The following is a 27,556-nucleotide window of genomic DNA, read 5'->3' as shown; positions in this document are numbered from 1 at the left end:
GAGTATTTGCTTCAGGTGGAGGGGCTGTCTGTAAACAAGGACTGGCCTGTCTCCCAAGATCTGTGAGAGTGATGGGTTGTCCTTCAGGATAGGTTGTAGATCCTTGATGATGCGCTGGAGAGGTTTTAGTTGGGGGCTGAAGGTGAGGTTTTAGTTGGGGGCTGAAGGTGACGGCTAGTGGCGTTCTGTTACTTTCTTTGTTGGGCCTGTCCTGTAGTAGGTTACTTCTGGGTACTCTTCTGGCTCTGTCAATCTGTTTCTTCACTTCAGCAGGTGGGTACTGTAGTTGTAAGAACGCTTGATAGAGATCTTGTAGGTGTTTGTCTCTGTCCTCAGATGGTGCTGTGCCTTTGACCCTAGATGGCACTGTGCATTTTGACAGATATCTGTTAAGTTTGCATAACATTATACAAAGTCATTGCCATCCGTATGTCAATCCATTTGCCTCAACGTAGTGTGCACATTTATCTGTGAGCATCGATCATAATCTCAGTTTTGCTTTTATTCTTATTTCAATGGACCATTGGCTCTATTCAAATAGACGGCTTACTGTTTTTAATATTTAGTGAGAGTTTGTCATAAATATAAAGGGAAGGGTAAACACCTTTAAATCCCTCCTGGCCAGAGGAAAAACGCTTTCACCTGTAAAGTGTTAAGAAGCTAAGAAGCTAGAACCTTGCTGGCACCTGACCAAAATGACCAATGAGGAGACAAGATACTTTCAAAGCTGGAGCGGGGGAGAAACAAAGGTTCTCTCTGTCTGTGATGATGCTTTTGCCAGGAACAGAAAAGGAATGGAGTCTTAGAACTTAGTAAGTAATCTAGCTAGATATGCATTACATTCTGTTTTGTTTAAATGGCTGATAAAATAAGCTGTGCTGAATGGAATGTATATTCTTGTTTTTGTGTCTTTTTGTAACTTAAGGTTTTGCCTGGAGAGATTCTCTATGCTTTGAATCTGATTACCCTGTAAGGTATTTACCATCCTGATTTTACAGAGGTGATTCTTTTATTTTTTTCTTCAATTAAAATTCTTCTTTTAAGAACCTGATTGCTTTTTCATTGTTCTTAAGATCCAAGGTTTTGGGTCTGTGTTCACCTATGCAAATTGGTGAGGATTTTTATCAAGCCTTCCCCAGGAAAGGGGGTGTAGGGTTTGGGGAGGATTTGGGGGGGAAAGACGTTTCCAAGCGGGTTCTTTCCCTGTTATATATTTGTTAGACGCTTGGTGGTGGCAGCAATAAAGTCCAAGGGCAAAAGGTGAAATAGTTTGTACCTTGGGGAAGTTTTAACCTAAGCTGGTAAAAATAAGCTTAGGGGGTTTTCATGCAGGTCGCCACATCTGTACCCTAGAGTTCAGAGTAGGGAAGGAACCTTGACAGAGTTGCATATTGATTTTTGTTTTAATCGATATATGTACTTGTGTGTGGGGAGGGGCATAAACCACAACAGACACAAAGAAGAGATGGGCGCGATCAAATAAGTTTGAGAACCATTACTCTAAGTACGCTGTCAATTATTTAAAATTACAAAATCAAACTGCATCATCATCAGCTCACCCCTTCCGCCCAGCTGCGGAACATACTAAAACACCAGCACTCCCAGACATTGGCCTACACCTTCATCTTACTTCAAAGGCCAATTGAAATAATTTGGCTTTACAGATTGCCCTGAAATTTGGCAAACGCAAGCTAGTTTGGACTGGAGTTGGAGGCCAATCCACAGCTCTGGGACCCTTATGGAGACTGCCCTGCCAGGCAGTACATGCTGTATTCTAGTTCACATTTCACTGCTGTTGTAGCTTTGTAAAAAAGAGTATCATATAAAGCACTTTCCATAAGTGAGTTCACTAGATAGGTCTCGGTACTTTGCACATATATGGGAGCAATCTCACTTCCATCTCCATATACACAAAGATCCTCAGACACAGCACAACTGGTACAGTTTTTCACTGCACAGGGGCACTAGGCAAATAGAGGAGGGGGAGGCAGGTTTAGTGAAGATTGCATAAAGGTCTGCCTACGGGCTCCCTGCACTTCACAGAGTGGGGCTTGGGGAGGCAAGAGCAAGATGGAGGAGGGGGTGGAACAAATATGCAGCCAGTGAATCGCTAATGAGAGCAGAGTTCAAGAGCAACTGTGGCATAAGGGTTGCTGTGGTGCCCATGGAGTGACTCCACTGCCACTCTGGGGCTTGGGGAAGGAATCCTTCTCTCCAGTAGCACCCCCTTCCACTATACCTGCTGACTCAGGGTTGGCATGGGGAGAATATTTGTCCTATATTACCTTTCACCAGAGGCCTGCAAACTCTTTACAGTTAATTGACCCCCCTGCCCAATAGGTGTTAAGTCCATTTTCAATATGGGTAAATTGAGTCACAGAACTTAAATGGACTTGTCTGAAGTAATACAGCAACCCAGTAGCAGAGTTAAGCACAGAACCCAAGACCCCTGCAGCTTCTTCAGAGTCACTGAAAAACCTTTCCTGTCTTGAACTCTAAAACATACAAGTGGAAAAGTCTCTTCAGACCCACCCCCAACACTCACTCACCATATTCATTAATGCATTCCAGAAACAGAGTACGGGATAGGGGAAAGAATAGCCCCAAATACTCACTTTTCCGGTTGTTTCCAACAGCAATACTGTTTTCAGATTTATGTTGTCACATTGCTTAGCAGCAGGCTCCCAGAAGCTGCAGAAATAGTTCCAGTCCTGTCTACCCTGTAAACTAGATAACAACAAGAAAGCATTGGAACGGTTGCCTTTCCTTCAATCAATTAAAGGGCACATATAAGGGAAGAGAGACATTGTTATAAAATTATCTGCAACTTCACTACTAACCAGGCTACTGTAGCTCTGCTGTGCTGTATTGGTAGAAACAGCTTCCAGTTAGAAATATTTGCAAATGCACAAACAAAATCAAGTCAAATAACTTCCGTTTTTATCTATTTTTGAGGATTTTTTTTAACACAAATTAGTAAAAAATACAAGGCTCTTGATTTTCTTGGCACTGAGAGACCCAAATTTACATTGTGTGCATGGTTTTTTACAAGGTGGAAAAGGCAGAGATCTGAATCAATCCCCAAAAATAGACCTTGGGCTACATGAAAAATCTATACACCTGTGTTGAATCATCATAGAAACTGGGCTCATATAGCAGGGAAATGTCTTGGGAGAAAGCCTTAAATTGTATTTTCACAGAGATAAGAACCTAGTATAACTAATCACACTTCTGTTTAACTTTAGAGAGAATATTTTCATGACCTCCCATTTATTGAAAAGAAAATGGGATTTTATTCGTTTTTTGACTGAGCTGTCTAACTTTGACTATTAGCTCATTAAAAGCTCATTTTATGGCACTAACTTTCATTAAACGAATAAATTCCAGGCAAAAAAAAATGATGTAGAATTTTCATACGAGAAGAATCAAGACATATAATTCTCTTTTCTTCTGTAAAGTTAATTACAAGATGTCCCTACACAACTTTTTTAAAAAAAATCTCCTGTTACAATTGGAAAATAGAGACTAAAACATCCTAACATCAATTAAGCATTATCTGTAAACTCAGGTATCAACCTTTTAATTGATATTTTGAAAACAACTAACGTGTACCTGAACATTGGAATACTGGCTTTTGCTAGTGACACAATTAACTCTTCATCCAAGTATCAAAAATGTGTTATACTATAAGGCTGAAGGGAAAACATTTCATTCTGAGTGCGGCTTTTTATATTCTCTTCTCTCAAGTCATCGCCATTACAGGTAAATTATATTAAAATACAATTTTTGTAGACAATGGAGAATCAAAAGATGAATCAATGAATGTGTCAAAATAATTTTGACTTAGTAGTTGATATGAGAGAAGGTCACTTTTCAAAAAAAAAAAGTCCTTATTCATATAGGGCCTGATCCTACAAAGAATTAAGCATATATGAGTAGCCTCACTGACTTCATTGGGACTGTTCACATGAGTAAAAGTTACCCATTATGCTTAAGTCTTTATGGGATCAGGCTCTTAGAATATATAAGCTGAAATCCTAACCCTGTTGAAAACAAATTAGAGTTTTTTCATTGACTTCAATGGGGCAAGGATTTCACCCATGTAATCCTTTCAATCCTTCAATTTCTGATAGTAAATAAGTAAAAAGAAAACTTCTGGAGAGACCAACCCACAGTAGTTTGAGCTACTGCTGCTGCTAAGCAGGCTAAAATCATCAGTTTTATTCATTCCACTTTTTTTCCCCCCCAAAAGAGGATACTATTTACTTTTCAGGTGTTCTAAAAGATAACCTCAATTTTATGTTAAAAATGTTCTGATAAACCAGGTTTACTCTAGCAAGTGTACAATACAATTAATATATCTTGCATATGATTCAAAATACAAGTCTCTGATTTTTCCTCTTCTGACATTTCCACAGTATTTCCATATCAGACCGATTTGAATCTTCAGCTACTTTGATTAATCAGTTTCTCAAGCTTAACTGTCTAAGATAGTACATCCTCTGGACCAGGACCAGCTGTAGGCACCAGCAAACCAAACCCATGCTTGGGGCGGCACAATTCCAGGGCTGGCATTCCGGGTTGGGTTTTTTTGAGCTCTTGGAGGTTGGGGTTTTTTTTTCCCGCTTGGGGCGGCAAAAAGCCTAGAGCCAGCCCTGCTCTGGACATATTGTCTTATACAAATATCAGCTCATCAACAGGCTTTTAGCTTTATCTGGCAGAGGAAAAATTAATTTTTTTTGCAATAGCAACAACCAAACTATTGCATGTTCATGCAACTCCAGACACTTTACTTTTTCATATCGAATAGATCTGCAGTGTTTTATTCATTGTTTTTTAAAAACCCGTGTTTTGAATGTTTATACAATTTTAAAAACTTATGATATTGACAAAAAAACCTGCAACATGAAGAGACACATTCCCTGGAGGCCTTTAGGATATCAGGACAACACAGGGTGTTTGTGTGTGTGTGCACGCACAGGCGCACACAAACTGTAAGGAAGAAGGACTTAAGCAATATTTTTTGCTACAGAACTGCACACATTAGCAGAGGAAAGAAAATTAATGTATTGATGCTGTCTGAACTCAGGTGATACTGTTTTAAAAGAATATAAAACAATGGAAATTATTCTTTGACCTTGCTCTGGACTTTGAAGACTATAGTTTGACTTGATTTGACAGCAAAAGTCTAGCTACAGTTTCATTGCCAGGCTTCATTCCAATACTTGATCAACTTCCCACATACAGTTCCATCTTCAAAAATAATAAAATATCAGTTTAAAACAAACAGTCACACTGCATGAAGCTAAAATACCCTAAATACAAAAACCCCAACCAAATCAGCACACACCGATTAACATACCAGTCAACAAAGCTCTTCATCATGAGCATGATGGGATCTTTCAGGGTTAGCATAGGATGTGGAGACGGAACAACATCGTGGAGCCATCTCTGAAAATTCACAGCATAAATCCAGGTCTCTTATTGATTTTAGATTTTCCCCCAGAGACGCAATTGCTTTGAAATCTCACTTTGCTAAATGAAGCACGTTGCCACTCTCCTGATCATGTAACAAAATCCATTTGGCGGTACGTGAGATTTCTCTATGAACACTGGGAACCTTCTGTTGTTTTAAATGATCACAGAACCTTTGTTCCCACTTGACCAACTCCTTATAAGTGAGTATTTCAGACACAAAAAAGGAGGTTTACAAGCTGCCTCCTCAGCATTCCATAATTGAGCCATGTACTGTAACTTCAAGTGACTGCACTGCATTTAACCAGTCCATCTGTGTGTCTTACAGGTAGCTTCTCGGGGGTGGCAGGGTGAGTGGGAAAAGGGATGGATAGACTCAAACAGAGATTCTGAAACATGCTGAAGCCAGCGCTTAGCTGGCTGATCAGCTGTGCATCGTGAAATGCCAGCAGAGCAATCTGACCTCAGTAGAAGAGAGGACATTAAGGAAAGGAAACATGACCAGGGGAAATTTTCTGTATGACTTAGTAGCTGGGGAAAAAATAATATTTTGCAACATACATCTCAATACTTTCAAAATAACCTTTCTATGAAACAGAAAAGTATATAATCTAAGGGGTTTTTCTTTAAAAAATAATTACTCAATCTGCTAGTTATCTGCAGACAAAAAAAATTAAACTGTCTTTCCTGTTTTTCTGAGATGCTTTAAGTGGAAAATATGATGATTATACGATGAGTTGTCACTCAGCTACAACCCACTCCCTCCTATTACTCAGTACAGCTGCTTTAATATTCAGTCAGCTCAGCTGCCTTTTATATTCATTACATTCAGGCATTCTCAAATGTCTCTTATCAAATAGGACAGGTTCTGCCCTCACTGGCCTACAAGGGATTTGTCCCCTTATTGTTTTGTTGTGAACTAGGATTGAATATGGAAGAGAATAGGAAACCTATTTCGTTGTTATTTGGATTTCTGCATTATGTATATTTTTGCTGTGGCCTTCCTTTAGATCTGCAGAACACTAAGGGTGTGTGGTATAGTGCTGCATGTCACATATTGAAAGTGACTGTACTCTGTGCAAAATAGGAAAAAACAACAACTTTTCCCTATCTGCTTTCAGCATGTAAAGAGATTTAAGATATAAAAGGTATTTCCTCCACCTGTCCCTGTGGTTCCAACCCTGGATATAACTTGGTTGATCAACATCTTTACAGCTAAATATCTTCTTAATACCTTGAGAAAACTTCCTGGTCCCACTGTTATCTGATACCTGTTTGCCAAAGGCAGGCTTCATTGTCCCCCTAGCCACCTGAGCAGCTATGGGTTAGATCTTCCTAATTCAGACGGAAGAATTAAAAGAAAGTTGATGTGGACCCAAGGACAAGTTCTCAAGTTGTTTGTGGATGCTCCAACTTTATTTGAACTTAAACCATCAGCTGAGCTGGGTAAACCACACAGCACAGCTTCTGGCAGTGCCATTCCACTGTCGATATTCAGCTGGCCACAATGGCCTCAGATACAATTTTGTTTATTTATTTTTAAAGTGGAATGCAATTTAAACTACTCTCCACCACACACAACCTACTGAGAGACAGGGCCTGGATGCCAGACTTCTACATGGAGTTGGGGAGACGAGAAGAACTGAGATGAGGACAGCCTCAAGCTGCACCAAATATTGAAGTTCACCCTTCACCAGGCTGTGCCAATGCACAGGACCAATGCCTAAGCAGCCCTCCAACTCTCTCAGCTCAACCTTTGCTACCCTGCAGTCCACACAGATAAATCTTCACAAGTTTCAGCAACTTTGCTCTGTGAACCCAGGAACTAGACTTCCTGGTTGCCAAGAAGCAAGCAAAAAGACCCACATATCTGTTTGCCAATTCTGCCTACCCAGAAAAAAATCCCTTCCATGTCCCAACATGGTGACGGGCCACGAAGTTAATGCACTGGGCAATCCAGCATACCCAATTTAAGGGTGAGGCTGAGTAAGTGTACCAAATACTGGCTTTCTATACCAGGAAGCCTCTCCCCACATGTTGCCCACTGAGATCCCAAAAGACAGACTAATGTCACGTAACCAACAGCAACGTGGGTAGGGAGCGGGGAGAGGGATTCAACCCTGCCTCCCCATGCACAACACACACAATCCCTTACCTGTGTCCCCTTCCCCAGAGCAGGCACCAGGATAGCCCAATCCCCTGGATAGGTGCGAAGGCGGGAAATGGTACAGTGAGCCACTCAGAGGAACTCCAGCTGCTTCCAAGAATGCCTCCCTAGCAGGGGTGGGTGAGGTCTCTGTTTCCTTCAACCCAGCCAAAACCCCGCATCCTGGTGAGCAGGGTGAGCATTTTATCATCACAGAACACTGGCCAATTTGTGCACTATTGATTTCATAAGCAAGATGTACATGACCAGAGTAAACGACAATGGTGGTTAGATTTTAAAATAGATGGTAAAAATTCTCATACTCAGTAGAACCACATTGCTGTGTAAAGATATTCTAATTAGATTATATATTTACTTGAATTGCATGGGCAGTCAAGCTAGTTTGTCATCAGTGAATAATACATTATTGAGTCTTCTACCGTCACTCTTAAGTTCTTTTCTGGACCCAAAATATATCCATGCATGTCTGTAGCCAGAGCCAAAGTATCCAAATAATTTGCATTGGACCAGAAACAAGATCTAAGATTTAAATCAGTCAGCCTGAGCAAATCATCCTTAACTTCTTCCATTTATTTCATTTAATACCCAATGGATCACCAATAATGTTCAAAAGCATACAGTAAAAAGGCTACGATATAACAAAATGGCAATTTAGCATTAGGAGAGTTTTTTTTTAAGGGTATGTTGTCAGTAGCATCTGGGTGTCTTACTGGTTGCTTCTCAGGGGTGACAGGTTTGCTATCTACTATCAGCCAGTGGGGTTTATTCTTCCACTGCTGTGCAGTTAATTAGAAATGTATCTCCCATTAGTGTTAATGGGAATTTTCTGCCTAAATTCCCTGCCCGTTAAGGGGAAAACAGTTACCTCTTTTAATGGCCACTGGAGCAGACAGTACTGTTTCTCCAGAAAGTTACTAACTATTTGAGTTTTTGGACAAATTAGACTTCATTCAGGGTGGAAAGTGATCTATTCTTATGGTTTCTGGAACCCTTCAAAGTTTGGGTCAAATAAAGATTCAAGAGAGCATACAGCCCTTGAAGTTCAAAAAGGTTCTGGTTTTGAACAATCTGATTTGACCCTGTGATCAAATCAAACTGAGAACCCATAGGAAGATTCACCCCTGTTTGTTGGAAACTACGAGGGGACTGGTGGCCATATTTGAGAACACAGTGTGATCTGCTCCCTGGAACCTGGCCCAACTAACCCCAGACAGCATAGATTCATCTTTATTTTACTAGACACCACTAACTACAGTGCTGCATATACCCAGGATTTGCTGGAACCACATGCCAAACCCAGACTTTCCTCTGAGCTACAGCAGAGGTGTATGCAGGTTAGAGTTAATGTGCAAGACAAGAAGGTTACCATAAATTCCACTGAATAGAATGGAGATGTTGCTGCAAACATCTCACTATACTGGAGAGCTTGGTATCATTCCAATGACAACCATGTAGTCACGGTTCTTGGTAATTACTGTATAGCTTGTACTATTAACTCAATTAAAGCTCAGCCATACAATTAGGAATGCTGTTACAGGTGCTGTAAAAAGAACACTTTTTTTTGTATTTCTGTAGACTGGTAACAAAATGGTTTCCAGTAGATCCCTCATTATGGACCATTGCAGATGTCTTATTTGCTTCAATGGGGGATTTGCTTGAAGAAAGACTTTTGGTGGGATTTCATTCAAATTTTCAAATAAAACTTGACCATAGTAGGAGGTTCAGCAGAAGAGGAATTACAATCTGTTCACTGCAGTGCATTGAAACAATGTGGAACTTCCATTCTTCCTGTCTATGAATGGTTTCACAGTCGCAAAGTACAATATTAGCAAGTTCCTTCTGTACACACACAAGAGACTGATGCAGAAGAGGACCTGATCCTTTCCACTCCCAGGTACAAATTGCACAATAACAAAGTGTCCAAACGTGGCAGCAAGTTGCACCCAAACAGCAGAGGACATGTTATTCACCATATTACATGTGTATGTCCTATGCATTAACCCTCTGCTCACTGAAATAAATGGCAAAACTTCTACTGACTCCAATGGTGCAGAATCTGGCCATCTATATTGTAGCACTAAGAATGCCAGAAAATTAACATTTTTGCATTTTAGTCAAGATGAGCTTAACTTAATTGATGTCAGCTTTTGCTAACAAGCATGATTTTTCTGGTAGTCCAAAGACAGGAGCAAAGCCAATTATTTTGGTATTAACTGTTGCTGTAATGAAGCCTTGCATCCGTTGGGCCACTTGTCTCTCCCTATGACCACAATGACATCAGAATGACATCCTTTCCTGTCAGGGAAGGGAACTGACAATTCCCTCACCTTCGAGTGGGTACTAACACATTCTTCCTACTGTCTCTGCCTTCTTCAATGTCAGAAGTCAGTTTGCATTTCAGTGGGACACCTGGCAACAGTTATCCCCAAGCTGACTGTCTATACAGCCGATACTGTACATAAAAACAACAGCTTACTTGGCATAGAATGGGGAGGGAGGTGGGGCAGAAGCAGGAAATTACAAAAGTCAAGGAGACTAAAATACTCTGAAAAGCATAGCTAGCTAGGCTGAAAGCTCACCCATCAGAACAGATACAAGTACAACATATTTGACTAGGTTCACTTATAGATTCATAGATTCGAAGGTCAGAAGGGACCCTTATGATCATCTAGTCTGACCTCCTGCACAACGCAGCCCACAGAATTTCACCCACCCACTCCTGCGAAAAACCTCTCACCTATGTCTGAGCTACTGAAGTCCTCAAATCGTGGTTTAAAGAGTTCAAGGAGCAGAGAATCCTCCAGCAAGTGACCCATGCCCCATGCTACAGAGGAAGGCGAAAAACCTCCAGGTCCTCTTCCAATCTGCCCTGGAGGAAAATTCCTTCCCGACCCCAAATATGGCGATCAGCTAAACCCTGAGCACATGGGCAAGATTCACCAGCCAGATACTACAGAAAATTCTTTCCTGGGTAACTCAGATCCCACCCCATCTAACATCCCATCACAGGCCATTAGGCCTATTTACCATAGAATCATAGAATATCCGAGTTGGAAGGGACCTCTGGAGGTCATCTAGTCCAACCCCCTGCCCAGAGCAGGACCAATCCCCAACTAAATCATCCCAGCCAGGGCTTTGTCAAGCCTGACCTTAAAAACTTCTAAGGAAGGGGATTCCACCACCTCCCTAGGTAACGCATTCCAGTGTTTCACAACCCTCCTAGTGAAAAAGTTTTTCCTAATATCCAACCTAAATCTCCCCCACTGCAACTTGAGACCATTATTCCTTGTTCTGTCATCTGCTATCACTGAGAATAGTCTAGATCCATCCTCTTTGGATCCACCTTTCAGGTAGTTAAAAGCAGCTATCAAATCCCCCCTCATTCTTCTCTTCCACAGACTAAACAATCCCAGTTCCCTCAGCCTCGCCTCATAAGTCATGTGTTCCAGACCCCTAACAATTTTTTTGCCTTTCGCTGGACTCTCTCCAATTTTTCCACATCCTTCTTGTAGTGTGGGGCCCAAAACTGGACACAGTACTCCAGATGAGGCCTCACCAATGTCGAATAGAGGGGAACGATCACGTCCCTCGATCTGCTGGCAATTCCCCTACTTATACATCCCAAAATGCCATTGGCCTTCTTGGCAACAAGGGCACATTGTTGACTCATATCCAGCTTCTCGTCCACTGTCACCCCTAGGTCCTTCTCTGCAGAACTGCTGCCTAGCCATTCGGTCCCTAGTCTGTAGCGGTTCATGGGATTCTTCCATCCTAAGTGCAGGACTCTGCACTTGTCCTTGTTGAACCTCATCAGATTTCTTTTGGCCCAATCCTCCAATTTGTCTAGGTCCCTCTGTATCCTATCCCTACCCTCCAGCGTATCTACCACTCCTCCCAGTTTAGTGTCATCCACAAACTTGCTGAGGGTGCAATCCACACCATCCTCCAGATCATTAATAAAGATATTGAACAAAACCAGCCCCAGGACCGACCCTAGGGGCACTCCGCTAGATACCGGCTGCCAACTAGACATGGAGCCATTGATCACTAGCTGTTGAGCCCGACAATCTAGCCAACTTTCTACCCACCTTGTAGTGCATCCATCCAGCCCATACTTCTTTAACTTGCTGACAAGAATACTGTGGGAGACGGTGTCAAAAGCTTTGCTAAAGTCAAGGAATAACATGTCCACTGCTTTCCCTTCATCCACAGAACCAGTTATCTCATCATAGAAAGCAATTAGATTAGTCAGGCATGACTTTCCCTTGGTGAATCCATGCTGACTGTTCCTGATCACTTTCCTCTCGTCTAAGTGCTTCAGAATTGATTCCTTGAGGAGCTGGTCCAGGATTTTTCCAGGGACTGAGGTAAGGCTGACTGGCCTGTAGTTCCCAGGATCCTCCTTCTTCCCTTTTTTAAAGATTGGCACTACATTAGCCTTTTTCCAGTCTTCCAGGACTCCCCCCGATTGCCATGAGTTTTCAAAGATAATGGCCAATGGCTCTGCAATCACATCCGCCAATTCCTTTAGCACTCTCGGATGCAACGCATCCGTCCCCATGGACTTGTGCACGTCCAGCTTTTCTAAATAGTCCTGAACCACTTCTTTCTTCACAGAAATATTCCATGAATATTTAATTACCAAAACCATGTTATCCCATCATACCATCTCCTCCATAAACTTACCGAGTTTAATCTTAAAGCCAGATAGATCTTTTGCCCCCCTGCTTCCCTTGGAAGGCTATTCCAAAACTTCACTCCTCTGACGGTTAGAAACCTTCGTCTAATTTCTAGTCTAAACTTCCTGGTGGCCAGTTTATATCCATTTGTTCTTGCGTCCACATTGGTACTGAGCTTAAATAATTCCTCTCCCTCTCTGGTATTTATCCCTCTGATATATTTATAAAGAGCAATCATATCTCCCCTCAACCTTCTTTTAGTTAGGCTAAACAAGCCAAGCTCCTTGAGTCTCCTTTCATAAGACAAGTTTTCCATTCCTCGGATCATCCTAGTAGCCCTTCTCTGTACCTGTTCCAGTTTGAATTTATCCTTCTTAAACATAGGAGACCAGAACTGCACACAGTATTCCAGGTGAGGTCTCACCAGTGCCTTGTATAACAGTACTAAAACCTCCTTATCCCTACTGGAAATACCTCTCCTGATGCATCCCAAGACCGCATTAGCTTTTTTCACAGCCATATCACATTGGCAGCTCATAGTCATCCTGTGATCAACCAATAGTCCAAGGTCCTTCTCCTCCTCCATTACTTCTAATTGATGCGTCCCCAGTTTATAACTAAAATTCTTGCTATTAATCCCTAAATGCATAACCTTACACTTCTCACTATTAAATTTCATCCTATTACTATTACTCCAGTTTACAAGGTCATCCAGATCCTCCTGTATGATATCCCTGTCCTTCTCTAAATTGGCAATACCTCCCAGCTTTGTATCATCTGCAAACTTCATTAGCACACTCCCACTTTCTGTGTCGAGGTCAGTAATAAAAAGATTAAATAAGATTGGTCCCAGAACTGATCCTTGAGGAACTCCACTGGTAACCTCCCTCCAGCCTGACAGTTCACCTTTCAATAGGACCCCTTGTAGTCTCCCCTTTAACCAATTCCTTATCCACCTTTCAATTTTCATATTGATCCCCATCTTTTCCAATTTAGCTAATAATTCCCCATGTGACACAGTATCAAATGCCTTACTGAAATTTAGGTAAATTAGATCCACTGCATTTCCTTTGTCTAAAAAATCTGTTACTTTCTCAAAAAAGGAGATCAGGTTGGTTTGGCACGATCTACCTTTTGTGAAACCATATTGTATTTTGTCCCATTTACCATTGACTTCAATGTCCTTAACTATTTTCTCCTTCAAAATTTTTTCCAAAACCTTGCATACGACAGATGTCAAACTAACAGGCTTATAGTTACCCGGATCACTTTTTTTCCCTTTCTTAAAAATAGGAACTATGTTAGCAATTCTCCAATCATACGGTACAACCCCTAAGTTTACAGATTCCAATTTCTTGTGCCAATTCCTTTAATATTCTTGGATGAAGATTATCTGGGCCCCCCAATTTAGTCGCATTAAGTTGTTTGAGTTTCGCTTCTACCTCAGATATGGTAATATCTACCTCCATATCCTCATTCCCATTTGTCATGCTACCATTATCTCTAAGATCCTCTTTAGCCTTATTAAAGACTGAGGCAAAGTATTTGTTTAGATATTGGGCCATGCCTAGATTATCCCTGACCTCCACTCCATCCTCAGTGTTTAGCGGTCCCACTTCTTCTTTCTTTGTTTTCTTCTTATTTATATGGCTATAGAACCTTTTACTATAGGCTTTAATTCCCTTTGCAAGGTCCAACTCTACTTAACTTTTAGCCTGTCTCACTTTATCCCTATATGTTCTGACATCAATAAGGGAGCTTTCCTTGCTGATCCCTCCCATCTTCCACTCCCTGTATGCCTTCTGCTTTTTCTTAATCACCTCTCTGAGATGCTTGCTCATCCAGCTTGGTCTACAACTCCTGCCTATGAATTTTTTCCCCTTTCTTGGGATGCAGGCTTCCGATAGCTTCTGCAGCTTTGATTTAAAGTAATCCCAGGCCTCCTCTACCTTTAGATCTGTAAGTTCTTCAGTCCAATCCACTTCCCTAACTAATTTCCTTAATTTTTGAAAGTCAGCCCTTTTGAAATTAAAAACCCTAGTTGCAGATTTATTTTTGTTAATCCTCCCGTTCAGTTTGAACTGAATTAGCTCATGATCACTTGAACCAAGATTATCCCCTACAACCATTTCTTCTATGAGGTCCTCACTGCTCACCAAAACCAAATCTAAAATGGCATCCCCTCTAGTCGGTTCAGCAACTATTTGATGAAGGAATCCATCAGCTATCGCATCTAGGAAAATCTGAGCCCTATTATTATTACTAGCACTCGTCCTCCAGTCTATATCTGGGAAGTTAAAGTCTCCCATGATCACACAGTTTCCATTAGTATTTACTTTATTAAAAACATTAAAAAGGGCTCTATCCATATCCAGATTAGATCCCAGCGGTCTATAGCATACCCCAAGCACTATCCCAGGGGAGGCTCTAATAGTTTTCTTCCCCAATGTAATTTTTGCCCAGACGGACCCTGTCTTATCCATTCCATCGCTTCTTATTTCCTTACATTCTACCTCATCATTGATATACAATGCTACTCCACCACCTTTACCTTTATTTCAGTCTTTCCTAAACAGCACATACTCTTCAATACCGGTAGTCCAGTCATGACTACTATTCTACCACGTTTCTGTTATCCCTATAATATCTGGTTTCACTTCCTGCACCAGTAGCTCTAGTTCCTCCATTTTGTTACCTAGGCTCCTCGCACTGGTGTACAAACATCTTAATTTTTGCTGTTTGGCCTCGCTCACATTCTGTACCCTATTAGGCACGGTTATTCTACAGCCAGTATAACCTATTAAACTGGTATCCACACTGCCCTTCCTCCTTATATACATTCTCCTACCCACGGCTGTATCCTTTCTTACTTCGTTTTCTTTCCTCTCAATGCTAAAATCCGGCGTGGAGATTACCTGGACATCTCCCAACCATCTTCCCCAAATTCCTAGTTTAAAGCTTTCTTAATCAGTTGTGCCAGCCTCCATCCTAGAAGTCTATTTCCTTCCCTACTCAGATGAAGTCCATCCCGAGAGAACTGTCCTCTGTTCATGAATGCCTCCCACTGGCCATGCATCCCAAAGCCCTCCTTATAGCACCACTGCCTGAGCCATCTGTTGATAGTCATAATCTTGTCATACCTTTGTTGCCTTTCTCTAGGAACAGGCAGAATCCCACTAAAGATTACCTGAGCCTCGATTTCCTTAAGCGTCTTCCCCAGCCTAGCATAGTCTCCCTTAATACTTTCCAGCGAGAATCTAGCCGTATCATTTGTTCCCACATGAAGGATAATTAGGGGATTCTTTCCTGCTCCCTTTAGGATCCTTTTCAACCTCAGGTCTATCTTGCAACTCATTCCATCTACAGCCACATTAGATGTCTTCAACCAACATACAAGATCAAAAGAAGACCACACCATGGAACATCTTATCGTTATAATAAAAATGCCCAGGAAAAGACTGCAAAATGAAACATTGTGCAAAAAATTCCCAACAAATGCTGCATATTGGCTTATTTCACACATTCATCCGATGAAAGAGACATTTTCACTATGGATACATTAAAATAAAATGAGTAAAAATAAGAAAAAAGTATAATCCCATACAGCAGATTATGATTAATACTCCTAAAATACAACTATGTTAATCTCTACAAATAGGCAGTGTTGTAGCTGTGTCGGTCCCAGGATATGAGAGAGACAAGGGGGTGTGGCAATACATTTGACTGGACCAACTTCTATTGGTGAGAGGAGAGACAAGCTCTGTGTAGCTCGAAAGCTTGTCTCTCTCACCAACGGAAGTTGGTCCAATAAAAGATATTACCTCACTCACCTTGACTCCCTGATTGCTGAAAATGAAATTTTTTATTTTAAAAATGCCTTGTGTAGTAAAAAACAAAAAAACAAACACAAGCCTGCTGTCTTTTAATGCAGATGTGTAGATGATTACCTGTTCAGTTTTTGACTAGGTTATCCAGTGACAGAGACATGGGCAAAGAGATGGTATGAAAATTAATTGAAACAAGAAGTTATTTTAAAATATCTGAAATAGTTCTTTAAGATCCTTAGAAAACAAACTATAAGTAAAAAAAAAAGAGAGACTGAGATTTGAAAAGGTTTCCTGTGATACACAGTGATACAGTCATCTGCGTGTGGTGTTCTTTGGTTAGCTGCATGATCTAAATTCCATACACCGGGCTTGAGACATAAAACGCCTATTAAGACTACTGAGAGCTGCTCAGCTAAAGCCCAGAACATTTATTTAAGAATATTTTCCTGAGACACAGTGGAGACATGTATGGTTGCAGAAACCTAACATCTTCCGTTTAACTGAAGCCATTCAGCTCCAGTTGCTTATGGGAAAGGTATAGAGTCCTCAATTTCATGAACAGGATGGTAGATTATATAGCCATTGTACATGTTATCAAAATTAACATACCAATAAAAGAAAATGCAGCTTTATTACAGCACAATTTTATGTGTAAAAACATGTACCACCACCATGTTTTATTTTATTAATTTCTATTGAAAAGGAAGAGAACTGGAAAAAACCCTGGCATAGCAAATCCTTATCAGGTTCATTAGTTTATTAATCATGAAAAAGTGACATGTTGTATTTCAGATACAGAAAGCAGTTAGAGATAAAGTAGCAACATTATTTTCTAATAACTATTCCCCACAATGCAACAAGTGTTTTCCTCTGGAACTTAACTACTCTCCTCTAATGCAGGTACCATAGGGATGGGACAGTAGAATGCCGCAAAAGGAGACTACAGCAGATTAAAACAAACGGACAAGTGTCTCGCTCTGATTATGTACCACAAATTGTCAGTACACTGCACAGATTATGTTACAACATTAAAAAAATAAATTTACAAAATATACAGTAGCATAGGGAATTGCAGGTTTTCCTCCTATACTGTGGGCATTTTACATCCCCCTTTCTCTCAGTACTAAGATTAGCTTGTTTTTAAAACAGCAGAAGGAGAAAGAGTATTATATACACATGGAGACAGAAAACGGGAAGAGCCCAAACCAAAGATTCTGACACCTTTACTCACATTAAGCAACTTCTCCCTGATTAGTCTCATTGATTCATGTCACAGTCACTTGTCCTATTAATAATGTATTTAAAAACAGCAACTGAGCCCCAAACACTTTGCCACATGAACAGGCTCGTTCTTATTGCCAGTTGCACTCAAAATCTGTTGCCTGGACATGAAAATTGCAGAACAATTGCCAGCTGAATGGACTGTGCCCAAAAGTAACTGTTAAAGCATGAGAGTATTGCAGTGCAGTTACTTAAAATCCATAGCTATGTAATTTATGTCACTTAAGTACTGCACTCATATGCTATGTACCTTATTTGGCAAAGCAATAACCTGGGAATAGTTATGTAACTGAAAGTCACTATTGTGAACTGTAGCTAAGTTAGCTCATTGCATACCCTGTAGAAGGGCAGATCACATAGTATATAATCATTTGTTCAATGTTTTTAAAATCTAAATTAAAGTATTCTGTCCTGCTGTACATCAGAACAAGTCTGGGTCACCAGCAGAGGTCTATTAGGTCTTTAGCCTATCCAAGATACAGTACAAGGGTATATATTTGCTTTCTTAAGGGTAGGTATGTAAATTTGTCTTGCTGACAGCATGTTGGACTTTAGTTTGTTTAGGTTTTCATCTTGTTTATTCCTTCTTTCTGAAATGCACAGTCTGAGCCAGGGAGCCTGACAGCACTGAATTATGAGAAGTTTAGAAAGAATTGTATGCAGATGGTGGAAAAATACTGTATTACCTTATAAACATCAATATTAACATAACCTAATACAAGACAATAAAATTATATTTATGATGACTACATGTAATCACATAAGACCCTTGGGTAAAACATGTCCTAGATTATTTGACTCAATTTAATTAACGCTACCATTCTGTTTTATATACCAAGATTTAATGAAAATAAATTAAACTTCATAAGCTATCTGTAGACTCCACATTTATTTGGCTTCTGGAAAGACATCAACCCATATATTTTTTCAGCCCCATCAAAATAGAAGATCCTTTCACGGACAAATGGGAAGTGAGATACTCTTCATTTTCACCCTAACAGTTTGTGCTGAAAATCACAGTAGAAAACTATATTTTGGCAAATTTATTATTATGAGTAAAGTGAAAAAGGATCCAGAGGGCAGACTGCCTAACAGTTAACAGAAAAAGTCTGCCATCCCACAGTTGTAAAAGCTGCTCTACTCAAGTAGTACAGAGTCTCTGCCTGCATTCCTCAATGGAACAAGAATAGTAAACCAATAGGCCAGCAGTGGACAGCATTTAAAAGAATTAAGAGACCCAATTTCAGCAATCAGAACACAATGGGGCCAATTAAACACTAGGCTGGACACTAAATGGTACAACTGACCACAGCTAACACTTCAGGTATAATTTTGTGAAACCTATTCCATCAAATAACACAGAACAACTACAATGATTTATTTAAATAAATCCATTATATACAAATAATCATAGTACCTAGCACAATGGGGCCTTGATCCCAAATACAAATTATTATGATTGAAATACGAAAGGAAAAAAGAATTCTACTGTTCTCCAGAAGGGGAGGTATTTGACACAGAAGACAGAAAAGTATAATCTACTTGTTGCTTCCTCCTCCCCCCGTCATTTATGGCCTTTGACCTACAGAAGGTGTCACCTACAGAACCTATCTCAGTTGTAGTGACACTGCAGGAAAAGAATACACCCTGCCCCTAGTGCCCCAAGGACTTCCATGGGTCACTACTTAGCAAGACTTTTAAGGGTTAAATTCAGGATACATCTTAAGGGTCAGACTAAGTCTAATAAGGCTTTTAAATTAAATTAAAAGGCCTTTACATAGTGTATGAAATAAACAAATCAATTAATTCGTGTATAAGCCTCAGGACTATTTTAAAGGGTCAACAGGGTAAGATTTAAGAAAATGACAAACATTTTGAGCAAAACACTAGCAAAAATATATTTACAGTAAGATTGTCTTACTTTGTTGATTGCAAATGCTGTTCAAGGCAGGTAAGTATTTGAGAATAGAAAAATGAGAAGAAGAATCCACAATGTGAACAGAGATTGCAAGATGCTTGTCACGAATGCAATGCAGGCATTGCCCTAGAAAACAAATCCTTAGACCAACATGAAGTCTTAGTACAGAGAAGGGCGCAGTTCACCCCGTGTCCTATGGAAAGGATATTAAAAAAACTCAAACCAAGTCCTACTCATCACTCATATACATAATACCTGTCATACCTAATGCTTTACAAATTGTTTATGGAGGAGCCACTGAATTTCAGCACCTTGGGTTATGAAATACCCAGCAAGTAACATTATACAAAGGCAGAAAGCAAGGATCATCCAGGCTTAAAGTGGACAGAGGGGCACAGGGCTGTGGAACCATCCAAAAAACTGGAAAAAGAAACCCAGGGAAAGCAGCAGCTCCTGTGGCCTAGGAGGGGAGCAGAAACAGAAGGCTGTTGAGGAGGGTGGCTTGCCCATGGGCCAAACTGCCTGCTCTCAGAGATGAAATAGACTGGAAAAGTCCTGTCACAGGTTAGTTAAAGAGAGATGAACACAGAAAGCTTGAGCTAGCAGACAGGTGGAAGGTGATGCTGCTCCCCCTGACATCTCTAGTAAAAGAGGTATGTCAGGTCCAAAGAAGCACAAGCCTCAGTTTCCAAGAATGAAAGCTTGTCTTATTAAGTATCTCTCTGACAAGATTTCCTAATAGTATGAAGCATTCTTTTTTCTGAGGGAAAAAAATACCATTTTCTGACCAGCTCTAGTAAGCAGTTTCTTGAATATTCCAAGTTTAAGATTTCTTATTCCACTGTATGATATTGGCTTTGTAAACAGAATTAATAAATGTTTTCATTAAGTCTCTGAGTACACCATAATTGTGTATCCTGTCATTCATCTTACCACACATCCAGTACTATGGAGAGATCTTTTCTGACCCCAGGATTTAGGCAAACAAAAGAGTGCTTCAACAGGACATAGTTCACTAACTGTCCCCATAACAAGTCAAGCAGACAGAACCACTGAAATGCAGTATTGGAAGACTTACAGAGCTTTAGATTCTACCATATGGACAAATACTGAATGGACACAGTAACAAGATGGAATTTTGATGTCAGGAATCAGTTCTAATGCTTCAGGGCATAAATGGATGTTTATAGGAAATCTCTCACTTAAGACTGCACAATTGTTCAGGTGTTTTATGAAAGCTTTTACCTTCTTGAAGATTCAGATGTTGATCACGGAAAGTACATCTACACAACACACTTCTTTGGTAGCGTGTAGCTGTCACTGAAATGTTTGTACAAAATATGCCTTGTGAGGTATCATTTAAAAACGAACAACACACTGATCATTAATATTCTTGTGTAATCTATGTAGGAACTGCATATTATGAGTTAAGGACATAAATTGAAATTATGACTAAAATGTGTTTACTAGACAAGTCTGGAGTGGGAGTAAACTTTTTTCAAAGACAAAGAGCAAGCTGATACCTCCAGCCAGATGTCATCAAAGTTGATTGGCAAACACCTGTCAAGTGGCCATTCTTGGGAAACGAAGGGGGTCAAGAACAGATCAATCTGTATACAGACGCTCCCTGGGTTACTCAAGACCTGACTTATGCAAATTCGCTCTTATGGAAAAAGTTCCATAAACTAGAAATAGAATTTTTGAGTTGCGGAAATTTTTGTGTAATGTACGCGTATAAGTTTCCAATTTACGCAAAATTCTAGTTACTCAAGGCTTTCCGGAACAGAACAATTATGTAAGTCGGGGGGCTTCTGTATTAGCAAACAACAACTTGGAACCTCTTTCACCATGAGACTCCATGTCTCCTTCCTCACAGCTGAAATGAACTTTATCTAAGGATAACTCTCAGGAAAATGCATTTCAAAGGGTGACTAGACTATAAAGGTGAGGGCAAAAACACCCCAGGGTTTCTCTCTCTCTCTCTCTTTCACCTAAGACAATGGAACCAGACTTTTCCCTTCAGGGGGAGATCCTGACCAGATAATTTGTTCCTAACTACAGGGCTGACCATGTGGCAAGGATTTTACCTTGAACCAAGTCTAGATTTTAAGTTTAGGTATTAGAAAGCACTTTATCTTTATTTCTCTTATAAACATTTCTGACTTCAATACCTTATACTTATACTCACTTAATCTCCCTCTTTGTAGTTAAATAAACTTGTTTTAAATTTTTAATCTAAACAAATCCAGTGTTGTGTTTAAACTGAACTCCGGTTAAAGTAAAAAAACCTGTTGAATATTGACCTTTTACAGGGGCAACAGACCTATATAAGAACTGTCCAGGCTGGAGAGGGCTGGACAGCGCAGAACACGTATTTTTGGGAAAATTCAAGACTGGGAGCATGTTGGGGTCACTCTGCAAATAGTAACCAAGGCTGGTGGAAGCCAGAGTGTGATTGGAGCATTGCTGATAGGCTGCTGGACGAAGCCTGCACTATACATAAACACTCAGGGTGTGACTTGCATGCTTGTAGGTTGCTTGTGAGTGGCGCTGGTTGGGAGCTACAACCAGAAAGCATTATGAGGCACCCAAGGTTGTGGGGCAGGCAGTGACAACCTTTTCCTGGTGTGGATTGCACCCCAGAATGTGACAGTAGCCCACCTAGTATGGGTATAAATAGCAGCGTAGATGGCAATGCACTACTTAGATGAGTAAAGGCATGCCTGAAGCTTATGGGTATGTACTTGGGTATACACCCTACATGGCTCTCTGCTCACCCAAGCGGTGTCTTCCCATCTACACTGCGATTTTTTTTTTTTAGCAGCCAGCTCCCTGCTGACTCCCTGTCAGAGCCTTTCACCGACACATGCAGATACATACAGCAGCATGGATACACCATGCTTTTCACTATAGCATGTAGGTACACATACACTACACATCACTGCCAGGGGTGTGTACTGTAGATGTAGCCTGAAAAAAAAGACAAGAGAGTAAGATTTGATGATCTGGTGCGTTATGGCAAATTCGGTGTTTTAATTTATTTCAAAAGTCCTGGTTGAAACTTGAAAAAGAGAGGAATAAATTTAGGAGCAGGGGAATCAGGTTATAATGTAAATGCCAATCCAGCCTTTAATTAGCCACAACATCCATGATTATAATTATTGCAGACACTTCTGAATACTTTTGTAAAGTAATCCAAAATTACAGTAGTATGCCAGGACTAAACTAAAGTACAGTCTTCTAAACAGAAGAAAAAGGTAAAAATATGGTATAGTCCAATGTAACTCTTAGGGACCTAACATCTGGTGGTTTTTTGTTGTTGTTTTATTTTCTTTTAATTCTGGTACAAAGTTCTTGCTATGCAATAAGTCTTCGATATTCGCTATTTAGGTACATTGTGACAGTGTACCTAAATAATCAGAATTATTGCAGAAGTAAATTAGCATGCTGTAGGCATTTCCTTTATACTGTGGCTTTACTCTCCCGTACGTCTGATCATTACACTTCATTGCCTATCATTTGAAAGAGGTTCTAATTCAAATAGTTTTTTTGCAAATGTATTTTACTGGACTGCATATGTAGTGGTTTATCTACCAGGTTGTTATTAGGGGTTTCATCAGGCGGTGTTTACTATAACTGCATCACTAATAAAAAAGCAATGTACAGGTCTGCTGGCATGAAGTGTGTCAGGATGACAAATTATACATAGGCTTGGTAGAATCTGATTTTTATTTTTATAATTTCAATGGATAATATTGATGTTTATTTTAAAGCATTTTTTCAATTTTTATCAACAAATTTTCACAGTTTTACTAAATTATGGGTTTTAAGATTTTTTTTAAATGTGATCAATTTAAATTTTCCACAGTTGTGGCAAATTATGGGGAGAATCAGACAATGACAGTAGATGTTGAGATTCAAAAAGTTAAAGCTTTGTAATCATTAAAATACAAAACCTGTCAACATCACATGTCAAAATATACAAAGTAAATATCCTTAAACCAAACTCTAATAAGTTCTCAAGCAGCTTATTTCTTACTTTGCCTGTCTGTACATTTCAATTATCAGTGGAAATATTTTTGGTTGGTTTGTGTATATACAGTGAAATTGATGTTTACCAACATTTACCAACAAAAATCTAATTCTTCAAAACCTAGTTATATATACTATGATATGACAGGGGACAGTATTCCCCATATTCCAGTGGCGGCTGTTTCAATCACCAGAATAAAGATCATCAAGAATCTTTTTTATAACAGAAAACAATATTTAAGGTTTTTTCCTAATGCACAAGACAGGAAAGGGTATTCAGGCCCATTTTGATGCTAACAAAGGAGGGACGAGATTTTACAATGGACTCCGAACACTATTACAAAACTGTGTTTTGCATTTCTTTGATGCCACATAGCAAGGGCTATTTATAAAACACTGGACGCACATACAATTCAGACTTCCCTAGTGAGTAGAGAGCAACTAAGTTACACTAGGGGTGAATATGACCCAGTATGTTCAGCTACCTGCTGCTGTCTACTTTTAAAACAATGAAAAAGCTGGATCTGATATTCACTGTTAAGTATGAATTCTGATTGACTTCAACCAGAGCAGCTGTTTGCATGAAATGGAATCTCAGGTTTCCACAGTCTACTCCGGAAAGCAGATAGACTCACTTTGCTCCATTATGAAAACAAATTGAGGTTTAAAATGTACATGGAGTGATCATTTAAGAATTACTACTAAATACAAACAGCACAGGATCTCTATACTGCTGACTCAAGACATTTGTTCCCTAGTTGATATAGATACCAAACACATAATGATAGCGATATTCAGAGTCTCAGGAAGGGAGAGAACTTTATTCTAAGAAAACTAATTGTAAATTATTATAAACTATGGCCCCTCCAAGCTAGTGCATGTGCACACACCACAATGCCCATACAGAACAGCTTGCAAGATTAGGGTTTATATGTGTAACTATTAGGAGGATAGTTTTTCCGATCTTCGAAGACAGCAGTAAGGTCTAGCTGATTGCTTCAAAGAAGGGAAGCGATAGGGATAAAAATGGAAGGACTAGGGAAATGTTGTGAGTCACGCACCCTGATTATTTTGAAATACTGAAAGATACATTATATTGACAAGGTTGTTTGAAAAGTAGAAGGAGCAACCTCTAGACAGCTGGACATTGAGCACTAAAAAGAAAAGGGGGTTAAGCTGAAGACATTTCTCCCAAATAAAGATGTTTACCATGCAGTCAATTAAGCAAAGTAAGTTATCTGTACAAGCTAAGCAGAAAACATATAAAGACTAGAATTTCCTTCGATTCTAATTTACTTCCTTTGTGGGTTAAAACACATCCTATAAAACCACAATAAAAGGAAATTAAAGAGACAGGTTTTTGTTTTGTTTTTTTAAAAACACATTCTGGATGATCTTCCTACACCCCAGGTTCTTCATAGATATGTTATGATATGAATATGGCAAAACTAAGATGTGTTTTATGCAAGATGGGTCAAGTGAAGTATCATTGGAAAGGTTATGATTTACTGAATATGATTATCCTATTTCTATGTGTGTATCATTTCTGTATCTGAAGTTAGGAATATTGACTATGTAACAATTACAAGTGGGTTTACACCTGGGGAACGCCCACCAGATAGACTGCAATCAGTCTGGATGGGCCATTAGAGAGAACAATGGGACTTTGAAAATGCTAATCTCCCACCTTCCTGGGAAGTCTTCCTGAGGACTTACGGCTGCTTTGACATTGCAGGGTCATGTGATCATGTCACCTGATACTGGACTCCATCTTGGACTACTAGTATTTTTCTGGTACTAGGGGGTGGGGATCAAACTGGGAAACAAAAGAGTCCTGCCATATGTAAATCCTATTTAAGGCAGGGAAGTGAATTAATCAGGGTTCATTCTTCACTGAATCCCCGCCCAGGATGATTGCTGGAAACAAGGACAAAAGCGGGGGAGAAGAGCTGAGCCCAGGCTGGAAAAGGTGCCTGACCTCTGAAAGAAATGCCTAAAACAACATTTAGGATGAGAAATTACTACTTGCAACCAGTCTCTTTAATGTATTAAGTTTAGTTTGCGTGTTTGTTTTGTTTGCTGGAAAATCTGCTTTGATCTATTTGCTATCCCTTATAATCATTTAAAATCTACCTTTTGTAGTTAATAAACTTGTTTTTGTTTTCTCTAAACCCAGTTTGTGGAATTCATAACTTGGGGCGGGGAGGGAGCAAAAAGCTGTGCATTTCTTCCTCCACATTGAGGGAGGAGGCGAATTTTAATTAGCTTACTCTGTACAGTTTTCTGCAAGACAGTACAATTTTGGGTTTACACTCCAGAGGTGGTGTGCATTTGAGTTCTGGGCAATTCCCTAGCTGAGTCTTCCTGTGCAGAGCTGATCTCAGTGTCTGTGTCTTTCTGCAGCTGGAAGTGTCCCTATGTGTGGGTGTGCTGGAGGAGGCTTGAGGGCCTGGCTCAGCAGGACAGTGTAAGGGAGCCCAGGCTGTCTCCGTGGTACCCTAGTACAGCAGGTGGCATCCCGGGGTGGGTGGGAGGCCTAACCCATCACACAAATCTCAAGGGAAGTCCTTTGGTCAGGTGGATACATTAAAGTTTATGCAGCTGGATTAAATTAACTCTAGCAAATATCTGATCATCACAATAAACATTTACCTGAACCACATTTCAACAGGATTCTTCCTCAGTGATCAGCTGAGCTGAAGCCTTGATCTATTTTTTAAAAGTAGATTGCAGCATGCATAATGTATTAGCCACATTTTTAATATTAATTTCCCAAAGAGGCTTTAAACCAATATTCGGTTCCAGCAGTAGATTTAATGAACTGATACGTATCGAATGAGAAAAGGCTCTGAAGATCTCTCAGTAAATCTGAATCAGTGTTATTAGTAATACCCAAAGCTATTCCGTGGAAAAGAAAACCATAGCCATCCAGGGTATGTTGGCTCATAGTTTACTGGATCCCTTCCTAATTTCCTCTTATGGGTGCTGTGCCAGCGGATACAGGGTGGAAGTGTAATACTCGTAACGGACATACCAAAGGCTCCAATCATGCAATTGACATTTTAACATGGTGCCCAGAATTACATTGACAACTTAGCTCACATCATCCCAGAAGCACATGAACTCTGATGTAAATCAGGTAACATTTAGTATCATGTACCGTACTTATATTGTTCATACATTTTAAAATAAAGCAAAGTGGGTCTTGTCCTATGGACTTCTTGAACCATAAGACCAACCTCAGATGTATTTTAAGACTAAGGTGAAGACTCACAAGTAAGGGTAGTGTGTGCTTATCCCACAACACACAAAACCTATGGAAAGAAAAGGTGCATCAAAAATACTGCCTACAAAACATATCCACAAATGTACACAACAAAGATCCCAATCCTGTAATGAGCTTACTATGGGGACAAGTGGCTACCCACATGGAGATGACTGAAGGATCAAAGCCCATTGTAACATTTTATAAATTTGTAGTTAAAACACCACATTCTCTGCAAACACACACGAGTATCTTTACTTATGTGATTATTCCCACTGAAGTCAATGGAACTACTCACAAGATTGCTTGCCCCTAGCTGATCGCGTACCATTTTCTAATGTATTTTTGCCATTAAATACAGAACTTCAATATTTCTATAATCACTGTAAAAGATCAAAATTGTATTTTATATTGACAATGCTTATTATATTGAAATGAGGGGACGTTGTAACAGTTGTAAAAAAGGTATTTGTATTTTTCTGTCACTGCTTTCTTAACATTTTTCTCAAACTGATGACATAACGGAGTCTTGATTTTGCTAAGAAACTTTTTCTAATTAATATAATTTTTCATTCTGATATCTAGATTTTGTATAGGAAACAGCTCAAATTTTATGAAAGTCATTTGTAATTAAAAAAAAAATTGTAAAGAATGAAGGGAAAAAAGAAAAAAGTTTTTAAAAGCCAGAATGTCTGCAGTGTAAGTGAGTTATTTTAAATTTATCCCTACCTATTAAAACAACCTTTAATTAAAAAAAATCTTAATTTTAAAAGAGAATATATTTTAAATATCATTCATACAGGTAATTCCATAGATTCATATATTTTGAAGCCAGATGGGACCATTATGATAATCTAGTCTAACCTCCTGCGAAACACAGAGTAGAGAACCTTACTCAGTAATGACTGCATC

The 27,556-nt window shown here is 39.7% G+C and overlaps 1 protein-coding gene across 4 annotated transcripts in view; it reads right to left on the bottom strand.

The window, feature by feature from the left end:
* OTUD7A (OTU deubiquitinase 7A) overlaps positions 1 to 27,556 on the bottom strand; it is a 259,935-nt gene that overhangs the window by 190,568 nt on the left and 41,811 nt on the right. For all 4 annotated transcript variants that reach the window (XM_048867961.2, XM_048867960.2, XM_048867964.2 and 1 more), the window contains one exon: positions 2,616 to 2,727. The gene's annotated coding sequence lies outside the window, so the exon portion shown is untranslated. The remainder of the gene's footprint in view (positions 1 to 2,615; positions 2,728 to 27,556) is intronic.

This window comes from Caretta caretta, chromosome 10 (genome assembly GCF_965140235.1).
Source record: "Caretta caretta isolate rCarCar2 chromosome 10, rCarCar1.hap1, whole genome shotgun sequence".
Lineage (NCBI taxonomy): Eukaryota > Metazoa > Chordata > Testudines > Cheloniidae > Caretta > Caretta caretta.
This window is presented reverse-complemented; position numbering and strand designations above follow the sequence as displayed.